We start from the raw sequence: 8125 nt of genomic DNA, 5'->3' as shown, positions 1-8125 counted from the left end.
TAAACTTAATCGAGCCTGAATTCTTGGTGAACAAACCGCGAGTTCTAACCAATTATTTTAACAAAACTAATTTTCAGCCACTAGGATCTCAAGAATCATCTACAAGAGACATATAATATTATAATATTGTTCTTTGTTTGATACACAATATATGTTTGCACTACTATTACAAAATATTCACCTTATCATCACTTTGTGTATAAAAATCACATTGTTTTGAAAGTTCATAAGTGAAAAAAAAAAAAAAAACTACACGTTTATAAAATCTATAAGTAAATAAGATATTTCACAGCTTCATACTAGATTTGTCCCTTATGAGGTGGAGAGATCGAGGAAGTGGTATAGCCTGTGTAAAACAAAAATAAGAAGTCCTTTCCTTTAAAAGTTAAAATTAAAAAAAAAAAAGATAATTTATCAAAAAAAATAATGTAATAGAAAAGTTAAAGAATTAAAATTAGTACCTTCAACTTTTCATTGTGTTATTCTGAGAATATTCTTCGTCATCTTCTCGTAGTTGTCTTCTTCTTCATCTTATTCTGCATCTTCTTCTTGAAGATTGTAAACATATTTGATGTGTGATATTTTGTACCAATCCTGTCCAACACCTGGCTTGAATCTTTTCCATAATTCAAGACAACCACTCATCTCTAATCTTTCAAGATTTGTCAGTTGATGCATGTTGTCAGGCAGTGACAACAGATTTGGACATTTGCAAATACAAAGAATTTTTAGATAAATTAGAGTCGTTAGCCAATCGGGAAGCTCCTTAAGATTGATGCAACCCGTAATACATAAGCTTTGTAAAGAGTTTGTAGATCCTTGAATCCACTGAGGCAACGTGACCAGTTGCGGCAAGTCTAGAAGAACAACACACTTTAACCTTGAATCGGGGATTTCACTTCCAACACCCATTGACAATTCCAACTTGTCGCAGTTAGTGATAACCAAAACATTTATATTTCTAATGGCGTGAAACGACACCGATTTTAGACTTCCACATCCATATAAGCCTAATTTTTTCAGAGTGGGTAGTTGTATACCATTGAACAATGACTCCAAATTATGAGAATTACTAATACCTAAATCTTCTAAAGAAGTCAAACCTGCAATGTCTTTCTCTGGAAAATCAACTTGTTTGGTGGTTATAAGAAGGTTCCGAAGGCTGATTAGATTTCTCATTCCTTTGGGTAGTTTTTGTAGCTCTACACATCCAATGAGATTTAAAGTTTGCAAATTTTGAAGTTCGCAGACTGAATCAGGGAGTCTCTTGAGTTTTTTACTAAACTGGAGATTAAGATATCTTAAATGTTTCAACTCTCCAATAGAGTAAGGCAAAATCTCGATTTCAGATGAATATAAATGTAAAATCCTCAAGTATTTGCATCTTAACACAAATTTAATCAAGAAAGCTTCATTGTTCATTCCCGGGGGAAGGTACACACTTCTTAAACCAGTGTGAGGAAAAACTTGACCATGCAAATTATTTTCCAGAAAGACTAAATGTTGGGCATTCGTAGAAAATTTTTGATTGCGGAGATTTATTCTTTCAAACTCACCTTTTGCAATATGAACTGCAAGATCATACACCAAATCATGTAACGTAAATGTGGAATCACCCCCTAAGTCAAAATAATCTGAAAGAAAAGATCTTGACCATAACTCATACAGAAGATGATTGGCAACATCCACCATTGATTCACTTTCCTTTGGGGGCGGAAGAAAACCAAGTGCTTCCCACCTCATAGAAATTTGAGAACAACCAATAACAGTATCCTCTGGGAAAAGGGAGAAAGAAGCAAAACAAGGTTTTAAATATGAAGGGAGTTGATCATAACTTAGTTTGAGAGCAGGCAAAATGCCTTCTTCATTTTGTTTTAAATTCCAAATCTCATTGTCTCTTATAGACTCCCACTCTTTCTTATCAAACCTTGAGAACAATGAACTCCCAACTGTTTTCACTGCTAAAGGTAACCCACCACATTTTTCCACGATTTCTTTTCCAATCTCCAATAGTTCTGGATGTTTGTTTTCTTCTCCATCATCAAAAGCATATTTCATAAAAAGAGAGAGAGAGAATCCTTTTCAGAGAGACATCCAAGAAGGTACAAATTTGATGATTTAGTGTGCATTATGGCAGCTACTGTATGGCTACGAGTGGTCACTAGGACTTTACTCCCTTCAACACCCACATCTATTATTTCCTTCAACTCATGCCATCGTGCAGGATCTTCATTCCACACGTCATCCAATACAAGCAAGAACTTCTTACCTTCAAGTCTATTTCTTAGAAGGTTTTGAAGTTGCTCTGTCTCAAAATTATTAAAGTTTTCACGAGTTGGGTTTGGAACAGAATTGAGGATTTTAATGAGCACATTCCTAAGTTCAAAATCATTAGAGATACACACCCACATCTTCAACTGAAAACATTCATCAATGTTTATGGCATTGAAGACCAACTTAGCAAGTGTGGTTTTTCCCAAGCCTCCCATTCCCGCAATGGAAATAACAGAAAGACTTTGATAATCACCATCTTGCACCAAAAGATTAACTATTTCACTCTTATCATGTTCCCTTCCTGTAACATTGGAAGGGATTACATGAGAATGAGTCATTTCCCTCACGTGCACAACACGTGTATCATGGTCAATGATTTGAAGGCCAAACATGTTCCTATCAGCTGCAAGTTTGGCTAATCTGGTGTTGATCTGAGTCAGCCATTCACTCAGGGCACTGCTCTGTGGATTCTTTTTCTCAGCATCTAACAGAACACCTTGGATGAGTGCCATAATTGCTTTCATGTGCTGTAGCTCGCTATGTACACCAAGCGCCAAAGAAGCTTCTTGAACGGCAGCAGTGGCTAGCTTCCCTATGAGCGATTCTGCGAAGCTGAAAAGAAGTGATTCGGCCATGAGTTTAGGAAGAGAAGAACGCAATTGCAAATTTGTTGTGAGTAGAATAGTTGGTTGATGAATCATTTCACGGCATTACAGTTTTTATAAAAGTCAGCTGCAAAACTTCATTTGTTTTAGTAAAATACGTGTAATAATTGAAGTCTAGTCAATGGAATAATTTATATATATACGATGAGCTGGATTATGGATGTTTGGCATATTGTATTGGCACACAGAGTCAAAGACATATAAAAGAGTGCAATTTGACATATAAATTCATTTGCAGTAGCTGGACCTGGATTTCCACCATGGCGAGAATCGCGCGTTCATTGCTTCCCCTAATTTTTTCATTATTTAATATTAGAGTATAAATCACTTTTCATTAATACTAAAATAGCTAATTATGTAAACATATCATTATGTAAATTTATATAAACATATCATTATGTAAATTTATAGTTAATTATAATGAAAGCCACGATTTCATTTGTTTTTTAAAATAACTAAGAAATTATTACATTAAATTGGCTTAATTAAGTTTTATGTCTATTTTTGAATTTGAGTTTTTATTTTTGTTTATCTATTAAGTGTTTAAATTTTTTATGTTTATATATTTTTCAATTGAATCTCTATTCTTTTCTGTTAATTAGATATTATCTTGTTCCATAATTTTTTTTATTATCTCTATATATGTTAAGAATTGTGTTAAAATAAAAATTAAAGTGCAATTAATGTAGAATATGAATAACTTTTTAATGTATTAGATAAGAAAGTCGTCATACTTTCTTATTGCTTTTATCACCAATAACGAGCAAGAAATTGTTTTCATCTATTATTAATGGGATCATTTTTATTATCCTCAAACTCTTGTTAAGGTCAATTTAGCTTATTTAGTCGCGATTGTTATAAGCTAATTAGTGTCAATTTCTTTTTGTGTGGACTTTTTTAACTGGTTTTCTTGTGAAAATTTGTCATGAATGCTTGTATAAATTCGTTTAATATGATTATTTTTATCTCAGTACAATGATGGTATTTTTTTTTAAAAAAAAAATCATTCCACTGTTTTCAATAGTTTCAATTTGATTTCAATTTTTTTTAAATAAATATTGTTGTTCTTACCCTACCCAATAAACATATTAAAGAACATCCTTTTAGAGTAGTCCAAATCTATGTCTATTGAGGCATTATCTACAAATAATAACTAATCTCGACAGTTTGATATTATGATTATTAATATTATAATTATTATTTTGTTATTATTAACTACTATGTTATTATATTTGAAGTAAGTATTATTCCAATGGAAGCATAGGCCTACAATCCATGTTGATCCTATAAATATAAGTATTTTTCAAGAAATACTCCATTCATAATCACTTATATACTTGTTATATTAATAAAAATCATAAACTCTCTTACTGGCTTGAGCGTCAAAAACTCTTTTGCAGGTGGATCTCCAACCTTTGTAAGGAATTTTAATTTGACCAACAAGAGATCTCGAACCAAAATGTGATAACGATATTACAACAATAACACAAAATATGAATATCAAATGTTATGTCATTATTCAAAGTTGATTTGTTGATAAAAATAACTACACAAGGCAAGTACAAATAAGTAATAATAATATTTATACATTTTATCCTTATGTTTGATACTTATTGTTAAGACACAAATGTGATCATTTTTATTTTTTATAATTATTTAACCTTTACTTAATTGTTATTTGATATTTATAGTATTATATTTCTTTAATATATGACAATGGAGAAAAGAAAATATTAGTAATTTGGTCTTTACTATATTTGGTCATCTTCTACCTTAGAACCCTTTTATATTTTTCTTCTCCCTCCATCTTCCTTCACATCCCTCCAATTCCCACTTCTTTCATTACTTCAAAGACCACTTTCAACATATCTTATTTTCTAGCTTTGACAGCAAGACTAAACTTCAACATTTTAGCTAGAGATATCAATTTGACATCAAAAAAAAAAAAAAATACATTGAATTAAGTCGACCATGAAGATATTTGGTGTCCATGTGTCCGTTGAGTGATAGGATTTGCACTGCTGAACACCAATTTTAGATAGTGAAAATGGAGTGAAATTGAAGTTGGCCATGAAGTCAACTGACAGTTATTAATACATTAACAATTAGGTTTATTTTTTAATAAATTATTTATTTTACAATTTTACTAAACTTTGAAAAACGAAAAACCAACATAATTTTGTTTAAATGTTTCTAGCACAAAGTTTCAAGATAAGTATGAACTAATCAAAACTAAAACTAAAAATTCATAATAACTATTATAAATAAAAATTTAAGGTATGGTGGTACAAATATACATAACAATATTTTTAATACTCTTTTACTTAAATCCTATTTGATTTAAACATGGAAGTGTCTTTTACATGGTTTTTGGAAAAACGAACGATCTTAGAAATTGACTAGAGAAAAGATTAGGAGACCTATCTATAAAAATAGATATTGATATCAATTTTTGGTTTATTAGTTTTTTCCCTTGACTCATACAAAATAGAGAAGTAAAAGAATTTTACTCCATTTTTGAACCTGAAGATCCTACTTGTGATGATTATAAAGGATCAACATTGTAATTATGAACCACACATTGGAACGAGTCTTCTCCTACACTTCTTAATACAATAGCTTAATACACTTCTTATATTTTGAAATTAAAAATATAAAAAATATCAAATGGGTAATAATAAACTGGTTATCGCTCTGTGAACATATGGACACCCAACATTATTTTAGTAAAAACATGTGTAATCATTGTAGTATAGTCAATAGAATGCAATTACATATATACTAATATTTGACATAGATTGTATACGATGAAGGTGTTTTGTTGCATTACATTCAAACACATAATAAAGAATAATTTGACGTATTAAATAATTTACCTATTAGCTGAACCTGGATTTCCCTTATCGCAAGAATCCGGCACTCATTCGTTACACTAATCATGTTTAATTGTTTTAATCCAATTTCTGTGTGAATGTTAGTTTTTATAGTAATAAATATTAATATAATTAATTAACTAATTAAAAATAAAAAATATTTTAAAATATTATGAACTTAATTATCTTAAATATTAATGTAAAACATGATTTTCCAATTTAATAAATTAAAATATTCTTACTTTAAATTTATAACTCACTTTATGAATTTATTTTTCTCTATTATTTAAAATAGATAAGTAAGACATTGAATCACTACAAAGAAAATTTTTAATTATCAACAAACAAAATTCGTAAGAATAGCAGAAGTTGATTGGTACTATTACATTACCATAAACAAAAAATTCATTGATAAAATGATAGTGAATAAATTTTATCAATAGAACAATACATTTATTAGAAATTACCGATGATTAAGTATAATAACTGAGAGACAATTGTCTTCCTTCTTCTTCTTATTCTCTCTTACAATAAAAAAGTTCATTGATAGTAAAAATAGTAAATTATCGACAAAATTTAACGACAAATACCTTATAATTTATCTGTGGATAAAATTCACAACAGATAGTTGATATCTGTAAGTATTTCTTACTTAGCATATAGTAAATATTTTAATACTCACTTACAAAATAAGTCGAGTATGTATATTGTACTACAAGTACCAGTAAATACCGGTTACTTGTGAAAAGTAAAAATGAAAATTCAATTTGTATTTTATTAAATTCAATTTAACTAAAACTAAAATTAATTTATATTTTATCAAGTTACACGTAATTAAAATTAAATTTTAATTTATATTTACTTTACATTTTAGTTTATATATTTCTTTTGTAATTTTATTTAAATTTTATTTTCAAAATTTATAAAATATATGCAGGTTTTGTGGGTTTTAAAATATCCACATATATTTTTTAAATAAGTATCCACGCAGGTAACGATGAATTATTTTTTTTTTTTCTAATCAGATAACTAATAAATATTATTTGTGTCTGTCCAGATCCGTTATTATCTTATATTATTAATAAGTAATATCTTTTTAGTTTGCTTCTTTATTTTTAGTTCTGTTGAATTCATGTTAGAATATTTTTTAGTTCAGATTCTTTGATTTTTGTTTTCCTGTGAATATAGATTAGATACATTAGCTTGCATTTTATATTTTTATTTTTTCTTTAAACAGATTTTAGTCTAGTTTTTCTTTTCCTTTTTAGTTTCATTTTTTTTCATTTATTTTTCCCCACCTAGTCTTTTAGTAAATAGGAAATAAAAGCAAGAATTAACCAAACACTTTAAACTTAATTGTACCGAGTCCAAGGCTTGATACCTAGGTTGTCCCTATACTACATTAGTGGGGAAACTTAGTTTGTTGACTTTGATGCGACTAAAAGCGAGTTTAACAGATCCCCAAGTTACTGATTTTGCTTTTAATAGGTCCCTTCCGTTCATCGAGAGCTTTAGAAATACGGACACCAAATTGAGACAACTCTACATAAATAGGGATATCGGAAATGATTAAACCATTTTTTAATTATTTAATATTAGAGTATAAATCACTTTTCATTAATACTAAAAAAATAAACATATCATTATGTAAATTTATAATTAATTATAATGAAAGCCACGATTTCATTTATGTTTAAAAATAGATAAGAAATTATTACATTAATTTTGCTTAATTAAATTTTAGGTTTAAACCTATCCCTAAGTTATGAGCGGATGTTCAGTTTAGTCCCCACTTTTAAAAATGTAAACCTTTGGTTCTTAAGTTATAAAAACTGTATTAAATGAGTCATTTTTTTATGTTCATGGTCAAAGTACAAAGAACAATCTAAAGTGCTATTATTATTAAGAAACAAATCAGAGCAATCTAAAGATGTAGTAGTTGTTAAGAAACAACAAAAAACAGTATTTCAAGACAAAAAAGGACTCATTTGATACATTTTTTATAACTTAGGGACTAAAGATTTACATTTTTAAAAACAGGGACTAAACTGAACATCTGCTTATAACTTAGGGACCAAAAAGAGGTTTAAACCAAAATTTTATGTCTATTTTGAATTTACGTATTTATTTTTGTTTATTTATTAAGTGTTTAAAATTTTTGGGTGTATATCTTTAATTGAATCTCTATTCTTTAGATGTTATCTTATCTCTTGAAAAAGATATAGAGTATGGAAAAAGATAACATCTAATTAACATCAAGACAATTCTGATGAAACCCCCGGTCATGAAAGTGACAGCGTCCACAACCCCCTA

The 8125-nt window shown here is 28.8% G+C and overlaps 1 pseudogene; it reads right to left on the bottom strand.

Annotated features, from left to right (window-relative positions):
- Positions 1-313: 313 nt before the first annotated feature.
- Positions 314-2670, bottom strand: LOC106770073 (annotated as a pseudogene).
- Between the last annotated feature and the right edge of the window lie 5455 nt (positions 2671-8125).

The sequence above is a fragment of the Vigna radiata genome, chromosome 8 (genome assembly GCF_000741045.1).
Source record: "Vigna radiata var. radiata cultivar VC1973A chromosome 8, Vradiata_ver6, whole genome shotgun sequence".
Lineage (NCBI taxonomy): Eukaryota > Viridiplantae > Streptophyta > Magnoliopsida > Fabales > Fabaceae > Vigna > Vigna radiata.
This window is presented reverse-complemented; position numbering and strand designations above follow the sequence as displayed.